The 11,968-nt window shown below is 39.5% G+C and overlaps 1 non-coding gene across 1 annotated transcript; it reads left to right on the top strand.

The window, feature by feature from the left end:
- Nucleotides 1-2,380: 2,380 nt before the first annotated feature.
- LOC141603286 (small nucleolar RNA R71) lies at nucleotides 2,381-2,487 on the top strand. Its single transcript, XR_012525172.1, has one exon. It is a non-coding gene; the product is annotated as a small nucleolar RNA R71 (small nucleolar RNA).
- Nucleotides 2,488-11,968: the final 9,481 nt, after the last annotated feature.

Raw genomic sequence — 11,968 nt, 5'->3', positions numbered from 1 at the left:
ATTTGGGTCATGTCACTAAATGCAAAATGCGATAAAAACTTAATTAAAGAGAAGGAGAATATATACATTGTGGTGGTTGTTAAGTAACTCCACCAAACCTCTTCATCAAAGAGTCTTCAATCAACCGGGATCCCCCTCTTGGAATCTCGCTATCCCTTTAACAACTTCAAATTTTCCCATGGAGTAAGAGCTTCCAAGATTTGACAACACTTCATGCACACCGCTTATGGCGTGGTGCACTTCCGACCATTTCCGGGCAATTTCTTCTTCAAGCTTCTTCTTGTCATAGACAAGAACTTCTTCATTTTCAAGGCTTGGTTCACATTTCCCTTTTCTTTTCACCTTCTTTCTCCATTTTTTTGGTTTCTTCTTCTCAACTCTTGGCTTCATTTTTGGAGGGGTATTAGTGCTAGAATTAAATTTGGGAGGGATCACATTGGGGTGATCCCCTCCACCCTCAAGCTTCAACTCTTCTTTTCCTTTTTCATTTGTTGGACAAGCTTCTAATGGATCCAAAAATGAAGGCCCTAAATTAGGTTCATCCAAGTTATCTTCCACCATATCCACCCTACAACAAGAGTTGCCCATAGGAGGAAACTTCATGGAATTGTTGAGTTCAAACTCAATCTTCTCATTACCCACTTGGAGTGAGAGTTTTCCACTCTTAACATCTATCATAGCACCTCCCGTGGCCAAGCAAGGCCTACCCAAAATGATTGGCACATGGCTATCTTCGGGCATGTCCATGACAAAGAAGTCGCATGGGATCACAAGTTTTCCAACCTTCAAAGGAACATCTTCAATCACACCCAAGGGATACTTAACCGAACGATCGACTAGTTGTAGGGAGATCTTTGAAGGCTTCAAATCTCCCAAGTGTAGCTTCTTAAATAAGGAAAGAGGCATTAAGCTAACACTAGCTCCCAAGTCACACAAAGCTCTCTTTATCTTCACCCCTTGGATAGAATAAGGAATAGAAAAGCTTCCCGGGTCTTCAAGTTTGCTAGGAAGTTTGTGAGTGAGGATTGCACTACACTCCCTAGAGAGGTTAACGGATTGTACCCCTTCACTCTTTCTCTTCATAGTCACAAGTTCCTTTAAAAACTTTCCATAGTTAGGGATTTCGGTGATCATGTCAAGAAATGGTATGGTGACATTCATACTCTTCAAAATATCAATGAACTTCTCATATTTCTTCTCAAGCCTTGGCCTTGCAAGCCTTTGTGGAAAGGGTACCGGTGCTACATACTCCCTTGGTGGTGGAATACATTCTTTGGCCTTAGATGCAATAGGTTCATCTTGCTTTGGAGGATCAACCATCTCCACCTCCTTAGACTTCTCCACCCTAGTCTCATCTTCTTCCACAACTTCAACCGGGTGCTCTTTCACTACTTCACTAGACACCCTCTTCCTCTTCCACTTAGGAGATTTCTCAACCTCCTCCAATTGCTTTCCACTCCTCAAAAATACCGCATTCATCTCCCTTGGGTTAACCGTATTACCCGGAAACTTCCCCGGATTTTGAGCCAATTGCCCCAATTGTTGAGAAATTTGGGCCACATGAGTTTCCGTAGCCTTTTGGGATGCTCGTATTTCATCATTAACCCGGTTTTGTGAGACAATGTGGTTGTCAAGCTTTGAGTCGACTTTTTGGTTGGCAATCACCAATTGCTCAAAGGCTTGCTCCCAAGAAGGTTTTTGAGGGGTTTGAAAGTTTTAGTTTTGAGGTTGGTTGAAATTTTGTCCCTTGAAACCCCCAAATGGTTGTTGGTTTTGAGTGACAAATTGTTTTCCTTGGAAACCGGGTGGGATTTGTCTTTGGAATTGAGAGTTTTGATTGAACCTTTGTTGTTGTGGTGAGGAAGTGGTTGGGTTTTGAATGTTTTGTGAAGCATAAGACAAGAAAGGATGAGTTATTTTTCCATTACCAAATTGGTTGTTGTTACTATTGAACCCTTGCCTTGCACTTGTGGATTCCCAAACTCCATTTGCTTGCTCATAGCATTCCTCTTGGAGGGGTGCAATCAAGGGACACCTAATGGGTGTGTGCCCTTGTTCCCCACACAACTCACAAGACAAGACTTGCCTCATATCGGAGCTTGAAGGTTTTGAATTTAGCAAAGCAACTTGTTGGGTGAGTTCATCTAGCATACCCTTAACCTCCACATTCAAAACCGAATTAGAATCCTTGCTCTTGCCCTTCCTCAATTGCCTATCACTTCCCCATTCCATAGTTCTTGAGGCCATCTCCTCAATTAGTTCCTTTGCCGCTTTATGCCCCAAAATGTCTAAGGCACCTTTCCCCGATCCCGCATCCAATGAAAGCCTAAGGTCTTGAGTCAACCCTTTGTAAAAATTGTTCACTAGCTCGGCCTCGGAGATGCCATGGTGTGGGCATAACCGTTGGAGCTTCTTATACCGTTCCCATGCCTCATATAAGGTCTCATCCTCTTCTTGAGTAAAACTTTATAGTTCACTCTTGACTTTGGCCGTTCTTGAGGGTGGGAAATACTTGTTCAAAAATGCCGAAGCCAACTCATCCCATGTCTTGAAGGAATCCGGGTCACAATTCTTCAACCAATCCTTGGCCGAACCCCTAAGGTCATTAAGCCCTCATCATATTCCGGGTCATCCCACTCCCCCTTCCGGAGGTCGATTTCAAACGCTAGCCTAGAGGCACCCTCCCTCGGTTCTCCCTTCCGGTCTCAACCTTAGTTGGTGACAAGGTCAAATTTCGGGTATCCAACTAACAACCTAACCAACTTCCGTTGGTGGTCAAGGGTCACAAGTCGACACTACCCGAAACCCAAATCTTAAACATGCAAATCCCCCTAGACTACCCTCACCAATTTTCCCCACAAATTAGCCTTAATGATAATTAGTTAGTGAATTTACCCATATCGGGTCAAACCGAGTCCTAGAAGGAGACTACTCACTAATCATGTTTCTAAAGGCAAAGAAAACAACAAAGATAGAGTCTTTAAGCATAAACATGGTGATAGGATGAATTCTACTTTTAAACATGCAACAACCCAACAATAATTATGAAGAAAGATGGTTTTAATCTAATAGCAAGGATGAACAAACAAAAAGACACAATCTTTAACACAATCAACTCAAAGATTAAGTCTTTGAGGACAACTAGCCCAAGAAGAACAAAGGAGAGATGAACTAGAGTGAAAACAACAACAATCAAACAAAAAGGAAGTAACTTTTACCACAAGTAAGGTAAATATTCAAAAATAAGGGAAGTATAAACTAAGGAAGTATGAAATTAACAACTAAAACAAAGAAATAAATATGAGAAAAGGAAATATACCAACAAAGAAGAAAGGAAATAACTTGATTGAATTGAATTCTTCACAAAACTAAGAACAAGATGAGATCTAATGTTCTTCCCAATTTTCTCTACCTAACCAATTTTTGATCCAAAAACAAGTGTTATGAAAGTTTTTTCTTACAAGGTTGCCCCTTTTCTATATATACTATGGGCTGAAAAACATCAAATTACAAGCAATTCTCAAAAACAGCCCGGTTACTATTCCCAGCCGGTGTATCGATACACCGCCCGCCTCTTAGTTACACCGGCTGGATGAAAGTTACACCGCCCGCTCACAAAGTTACACCGGCTGGCCAAAATTACACTGCTCCTGATCACAATGCACAGGCTAGGGGAAGGAGATACACCGACAAGGCTAAATGAGATACACCGGCTACTCTTGAGTTGCACCGCGCCTGATCACAATACACTGGCTAGGGGAAGGAGATACACCGACAAGGCTAATCTTGATCCTTGGCCACCAAATGTTGATCGGTTTTGCATGGGGAAGCGTGCAACACTACAAAAAGCTTAGAAAATAATCCGGTGAGACTTATTTAGGCAAATTAATCATAAACTTGAGTAATTATCAATTAAATGCACCAAAATTAGGACTAAAGCAAGGATTTTTGACAAGAATGAAGGGGCGATAACGTAGTTATCACCAACCCAATTAAATATCGTGTCGTGTTCGTGTCGACCCACTTACATAAATGAGTCATTAGGCCTCAACCCAAACCCGTTAATTTCGTGTCGGGTTCGTGTCGTGTTTTCGTGTCGTGTCATTGTTTGCCAGCTCTAATCATATTAATGTACTCAATGCATATGTCAGCTAACTTATTAATCGGTAAAGTAAGGTATTCATGTAATGTGCATGGTAGATCATGATCAGGTTTCAAATTCCGTCAGCATCAAAACTGCCCTTGTGGCTCCGCTTACACCAAAAAAAATGTTTTAAAAAAATGCTGAATGTATGCAATTAAGAATAAGAATTCTATCAAGTTAAAACTATTCAACATCTATTTATGTTTAGTATGTTAAGCAAGTAGCTAGGTTATCAAATATACAAGGAGACTAGTAACATTAACAATAACCTAACAAGGGAATTTTACGTAGTCATTAGATGTTTGCTAGGGAGAACTAAGAAGATTCCAAAAAGATCTCACTTTGATTCTATAACAATCTCCTAACTCTATTTGGAAGCATGTTGAAATTTGACATGTAAATTAGATAAAAGAATAATGAATATGGTCATTCGATAACAATCTTCTATGTTTAAAACATAACACAATGTATGTTTGCGTAAATCTGACTTCTCTTACTTTAACACAGAGCGAAACTTTTGAATTAGTAAGTTAATATTGTTTTGGAAGCATGTTGAAATTTGACACATAAATTAGACAAAAGAATAATGAAGAATATGGTATGTCTGAACACAAGGTATGCATGCTTGCGTATATCTGACACCTCTTATATACTTTTAACATAGCGCGAAACTTTTGAGTTAGTAAGTTAATATAGTTGTTACATATGTAAAGACGAGTTACAATTCTTTATGGTTAATATCCACGTTCTGACGTTCTTCATCTGACGTTGATAAAGAAAAAAAAGAGGTAGAATAGCGAAAATTTGATGCTCGAAATCATAATCCTTCCAAGATGTTGGAAATAAATTCTAAGAATATGATTCTAGATTATGATTTATCAAAGAGATCTAAGAGTGATTGATAAAAGCATTAAAATAAGCTAAGGATATCCCTTTTATAATTGGATTAATCCCATACATTGTCTCCTAAAAAATTATGGACTTTTACGAGTTGTTACTATCATTTTTATGTGATATGTTCTCCTCGTATATATGGTATAGAACATTTTTGGCATATACTTACGATCCGTTAAGTACCTATTAAAAGTGTAATATGCTTTATTATTATTACAGTTGATTTAATTTGCATTTGATTTTATGGTATTAATTTTGATATGTTCGATATATTCTTGCTAGTACAGTGTTAGGCGATGTGCACGTCTGCATGGGATCCCATCTTTGCATGGCAGGTTAAATTAATCAACGTACCATAAAAAGTGATTAACCCATACAAAGTTGATATACCATAGTTGTTTGATAAAAACTCAAATAAAACAATTGTATATATATAACGAGTTTTTCTAGTGCATGTCATCAAGGTCGGTCGGATTGACAGGTATCCACCGTGTACTTCATTTAATAAAGGTTTATTAGTTGGTTGTAGAAATATATACTGTACTAGTCTTACATAAGATTTAGGCCTTGTTCTTTTGGACTTAAAGTCACTTAATTTAAATTCACTTCAGATCCTATAAGTTCAGTTCAGTTCAGTTCAGATCCTATAAGTTCAGTTCAGTTCAGATCTTATAAGTTCAGTTCAGATCCTATAAGTTCAGTTCAGATCCTATACCTCACTTAATTTAAGTTCACTTCAGATCCTATAAGTTGATTCGATTCGATTCGATCCTATAAGTTCAGTTCAGATCCTATAAGTTCAGTTCAGTTCAGATTCTATAAGTTCAGTTCAGTTCAGATCCTATAAGTTCAGTTCAGATCCTATAAGTTCAGTTCAGTTCAGATCAGATTAGTTTCAGTCCAAAAGAACACGGCCTTATTTTTTTTTTTTTTTTGAGTGGAAGAACAGGGCCTTATTGAATATCTTTTTATTGGACATTGTTCAAAATACATGAGGATAATTAATATTAATAATTTAACTTGTTTTATAGTAGTTAGTTTTGATGGGGCATATTCTGCACCCGCTGACCGAGTCAACATTTTGAGCAAGGCCAAAGACATCCACAGCAAGTCAACGACTTAGACAGCCTAGCCGATGCAGCCCATCGGCCTGTCACCTGGGTCTCGGCATGGCAACTAGCCAGCCGGGGCACACATCCGCGTACTCATATCCAAGGACCCTCGGCCGGCCTGCCATAGGTCCATCGGCCGAGGGTAGAACGGTCTTTCCACCTGCTAGCCACTTGGCCACTTGGCCACTACGTGACAAAAGGTGAAAGCCTATAAATACTCCTCAACCTTCATTGAGGAAAGGATCCAATCCAGAAATACACAACTTGACCTAAATACACTATTCATCTGGTATAATCTTCCTTATCTCTCTACAATATATTCCTAGCCAATTAGCATACAACTTATACATCTAAGTTTACTGACTTGGGCGTCGGAGTGGGTACGCTTGGCTCAAAGCCAAGCCCCCGCCTGTTCATTGTTGCAGGAGAGGCCGAGAGGAACGATTAAGACCAAGGGAGAATCCAACTCAAGACATCATTCAACAAGCCACGGGTGGTAACTATACTTGCTCTGGAATTACACCCGGAACAATTGGCGCCGTCTGTGGGGAAAGACACTAGAAGCTAGTCACATTCATTCCCAAACACAAAAAAAAAAAAACAACAAAAACCCACCCAAAAAGCTAAGATGTCAAAACAACAAGACGCAGTCGTGACCGACGAAACCCCATTCCACCAGGATGATACCTTCAACAATTCTGGAGTCGTGCAGCCCTCCACCGGCGGAGTAATCCAACCGGAGTTCGGGATGCCAATAATGCCGACACGCTACGCCGCCCCAACCAGGTCACCATCATGGGACATGTGGTTGACATAGCAAAACTGAAGATGGTCCTGGACCTAATTAGTAACACGCCTGCTCACACTGTCACGCCGACAAGAGCGGCGGAAACCGTCCAGGAGACCAGGGTCCAAAATGTGACTCCGAGAAACTTGAACGGAGCACTAGGAGAAGCTGACCCTGTCAAGACGCCGGGGAAGCCCAGAGTGCTAGTGGTAGACCTTAGTCCTTCCCGCACTCGCGGGAGGACGTCGTCGCCGCAGCACCGACGAGGCATGCCCCAGAGGAGTGAAAGAAGTCCGACTCACCAGAGTCGGAGACGAAAGATGCAATCGAGCCAAAACCTCGATCACCTCGGCCAAAGCCGGGAGTGACGGGGGAACGAGCCGGTAAATGCAATCGAGCCAAAACCTCGATCACCTCGGCCAAAGCCGGGAGTGACGGGGGAACGAGCCGAAAGATGCAATCGAGCCAAAACCTCGATCACCTCGGCCAAAGCCGGAGTGACGGGGAACGAGCCGAGAAATGCAATCAAGCCAAAACCTCGATCACCTCGGCTAATTAAAACCGAGGGCGACGGGGGAACGAGCCGATATGCCTAGATATTTACAACGGCAGTAAGAACGTAAACTCGATCACCTCGGCTAACTAAGACCGAGAGTGACGAGGGAACCACGACTTGCCCTCGGCTAATTAAGACCGAGCTTAAGAATGTATAAGTACCGTTGAGACGCAAATCTGACACCTCGGCAAATTAAGACCGAGCGTGAACGAGGACGCAATCAATAATGGTTTATAGATACGAACGCTGTCGCGCCTTAACCCCGATTCCCTCGGCCAAGGCCGGGAAGCAGCGGGGCCACAACGACCGATACGCTAACATGTTTACAGCGGCGGTTGGGACACGCTCCTTGACATAATGCAAATCGACGTATCTTCTTCAACACGCTCCTTGGTATCTACTTGCCAAACGGTCCACTCTCAACCCTGGTCTCGGCCAATGTCTCTCTCTTTTCCACATCGGATGTCCATTACACATCCATGTGGAGGGGGGATAGGGTACGGCCTAAGCAGAACCAAGCCGAGGTAGAAGAAGCCGGGGCAGAAAATTTTTACTTGCGCAGAATATACGCTCAACACGCATCGGAGCCCATACCACGGCATAGACTACGCTGGGGACAAATTGATGGGGCATATTCTGCACCCGCTGACCGAGTCAACATTTTGAGCAAGGCCAAAGACATCCACAGCAAGTCAACGACTTAGACAGCCTAGCCGATGCAGCCCATCGGCCTGTCACCTGGGTCTCGGCATGGCAACTAGCCAGCCGGGGCACACATCCGCGTACTCATATCCAAGGACCCTCGGCCGGCCTGCCATAGGTCCATCGGCCGAGGGTAGAACGGTCTTTCCACCTGCTAGCCACTTGGCCACTTGGCCACTACGTGACAAAAGGTGAAAGCCTATAAATACTCCTCAACCTTCATTGAGGAAAGGATCCAATCCAGAAATACACAACTTGACCTAAATACACTATTCATCTGGTATAATCTTCCTTATCTCTCTACAATATATTCCTAGCCAATTAGCATACAACTTATACATCTAAGTTTACTGACTTGGGCGTCGGAGTGGGTACGCTTGGCTCAAAGCCAAGCCCTCGCCTGCTTCATTGTTGCAGAGAGGCCGAGAGGAACGATTAAGACCAAGGGAGAATCCAACTCAAGACATCATTCAACAAGCCACGGGTGGTAACTATACTTGCTCTGGAATTACACCCGGAACAAGTTTATTTTCATTGTATATATTACGGTCTTATGATTATTTTCATTGTATATATTACGGTCTTATGACTCTTATCCAAGAAATTGTGATGATGGTAGTCTACTAATCTTCATAACGTATGATCGACTGTGTGAGCAACATGTTGGCTAGGGTATAAAGTTTGCTTCATACTTTCATAAACAGGTACATACTTTTTTACTTCGTAATTTCCTGACTCTTCCCAATCATTTATTTACCTCTTATTAAATAATTACTTATCACAAATAATATAAAAAATAAACTAACAAATAATTGAGACAGAGGGAATATATAACATTATCGAAATCTAATTTGATATAGCACATTTAAATATGATACTTAATGGTGTTGAGTTTTTAGTGCTCCCTTTAACCACATGTACGAAGTAACACAATCAAATCAAAGGCAAAATTGAGCTTCATTATCCGCTATTATCCACCAATTACATGAAATAAGTAGACAAGACTCATCTACCTCTCTATTAACATGAGTTTGTTTTATATATGTAAATGGAAGCATTATCTTGCACCTGTTTTTATCTTAAGATAGTTATGTCGTTCTAAGAGAGACGTACTACAAAATTTGTATAGGACAAATTGACTATATTTGGTTTAGTGAATCAGGATCAAGTGAATCCAGCCTATCTTTTTCGAGTCCGTGAGTCCATTAAAAATGTCACAGATTATACTAAACAATATCATGGAAAAGAGATAGCACAAAAAATGGGGGGATGTTGTCCAGCGGGTGGGCAGGGGCCAGTACAGGCAGGCCGGACAGACTGCCTATTTTTAGGTCTGTTTTTCATGACATAGTTTAGGGTAAGTTATGCTATTATTTAGTATAATCTCTAATATTATATACAGACTTATTACAAACTCAAATATTTAGATGAACTCATCACATCCAAACTAATGGTTTAGCTAGTAAGAGTTGGCATGCATATTAAATTATTCTAATTCTCGAAAACATGTGACCAATAACGTATCATCAACTCCGTATGTTCGAAATTGAGTAGATGTAGTCATGTAGTAATTCGATTTGTTTAGCTATTTTAGTTTAACGAACTCTACATTTCTAATCCATATTTTTAATGATGGGATCATTTGAAGTGTAAAGTAGAGTTTGGCAGCCCTAAACGGATGGTTATAATGCACTTATACAACGTGTACAGATCATATAGCATCCTTTGATTATGCTTCTAATAAGTTTGAGAAGTGGATGAGATAAAAAAAAAGAACTCGAATATTTGCTTATTTGGTCATCAATTGTACTCCAAGCATTGTATCTTTTTTCGTCTTTTCGCGTTATTTTAAGATTTTAGTATACTCGATAGATTCGTTGCCAAAAAAAAAAAAAAAAAAAAAAGTATACTCGATAGATGGATTTTATGATTTTCTCTACACAATGCACGGGTAGATAGTTGGATACATTGACGGATTTTGAAGTGAGTATGTAGGGGGACGAGGGTTAAACTATTAACTTCGTAGGTGAATATTTAAGACTCAATAATCATTGAATTCAGGGAGACCGTGGATAATTTGCATTATGTGAGAAAAACCATAGGGGGATAATTTTACATTGTGCATAACCAAGATCTTATATTGTGAGCCGTGATATTAACTTCAACAGTTTTTCTTTTTATATACTTCAATTTATACTCCATTCGTCCCGCTCATTTTTTTACCTTTGGTTATAACACAAAAATCAAGAAAAAAGAAATGAGTCAATTATTGCCTTATTGGATTGAGTGAGAAAGACTACATTCCTGATCAAAGACATTTTCAAAAAAAAAAAAAGGTAAACAATTGACGGAGATACCTAAAATAGAATAATTAAAGAAATAACCGACATTGATTTTATGATTTAATCTTGATTTAGAGTGAACAAGAGAGTCTCACGCATAATACAACTATTTTGGTGATAAGCAATGTTGTCAGGATCGGGATTCTACTTTGGATCGATGGGGAGGGTAGGATCGAATCGATAGAATCGGATCGTAGAATCGTAAGATTCTACAAACTCACTAAAAATAATTTTTTATTTAGTAAAAATATATAATTGAAAACCAAAACACTTATTTATTAATATTTATTCATAAAATATTGGTAATTAATGATTTTTGTATCATTGTATGAACAACTTACACGAAATTTGGGTGTTACGGTGTCATTATATAAAAATATATATTAATTTTTTTTATAATGGAATCGGATCGTAGGATCGTAAAATCGTAGGATCGTATTATGATCCCATCTCTAGAAATTTTCAAATTAATAGGATCGTAAGATTCTACAACTATGATAGAATCGTAGGATCCAGGATCGGTCAAGCATTTTTGGATCGTAAAATCGTAGAATCGTTGGATCGAATCGCGATTCTGACAACAATGGTGATAAGTTACGATAGTTTACCGTATTGATTATGGTTCGTAAGGATAATTTGAGTAATGTGTTAACATAAGCGTTAAAACTTATTGGACCTACCGAGTACGGAGTATTTCCTCCGTCCAATTAGTAGTTTATATTTATTTTATTTTCTCTCATAAAATAATATAAATGTAAACTATTTATCTTAATTGTATGGTTGTATTAATGAAAGTTGTTGAAAAGGCCGAAAGAAGAATGCTAGGGGACAGCATAAGACAAATAAAAAGAAGGATACGGGTTAAGCTTGTACAATAGCCCGGCAATCCTACTGAACCTTTACCTTCCAAACGTCGAATAAGCCCAATAAGGGCCCAACACAAAATATTCGAGTTGTACACAGATTGTTCTACGAAATGGTTTTTAACTTTTAAGAGTAAGAGCATACTCGTAACGTAAGTCACAAGAATTTTAATTGTAAAACATTTATTAAAAATTAAATTTAAATTTGAGTTTAACAATCTGATATTTTATAAGGGTTTTTTGTCAAACACAACCTTTAAAAAACTTTTTTTTCGAAACACCACCTTTAAAAAAAAAGTTTGTAAAACACAACCTTTAATAATTTTTTTTTTTTGTAAACACGCGTTTTGGCCTAGGAGTTTAACCACTTGCAATAGGGTGACTTTAAGTCGATATTTGAGGTAGCAAACGAGTTCCATTTGAGGTGTTCTTAGACTCTTTGGAAAGGTGGAAGTACAAGCTTTCCAATGGTTACCAATACAGTGGTAATAGGTGGGTTTATGTGGGGTCTATTGGTATGTAAAGTAAGGTTGGTCAAGGAGTGAATTGGAGAGAGAAACAAATCAGA

Source organism: Silene latifolia, chromosome 9 (genome assembly GCF_048544455.1).
Source record: "Silene latifolia isolate original U9 population chromosome 9, ASM4854445v1, whole genome shotgun sequence".
In the NCBI taxonomy this organism is placed as follows: Eukaryota; Viridiplantae; Streptophyta; class Magnoliopsida; order Caryophyllales; family Caryophyllaceae; genus Silene; species Silene latifolia.
Note: the sequence above shows the minus strand (reverse complement) of the source record. Positions and strands in the feature narration are given on the sequence as shown.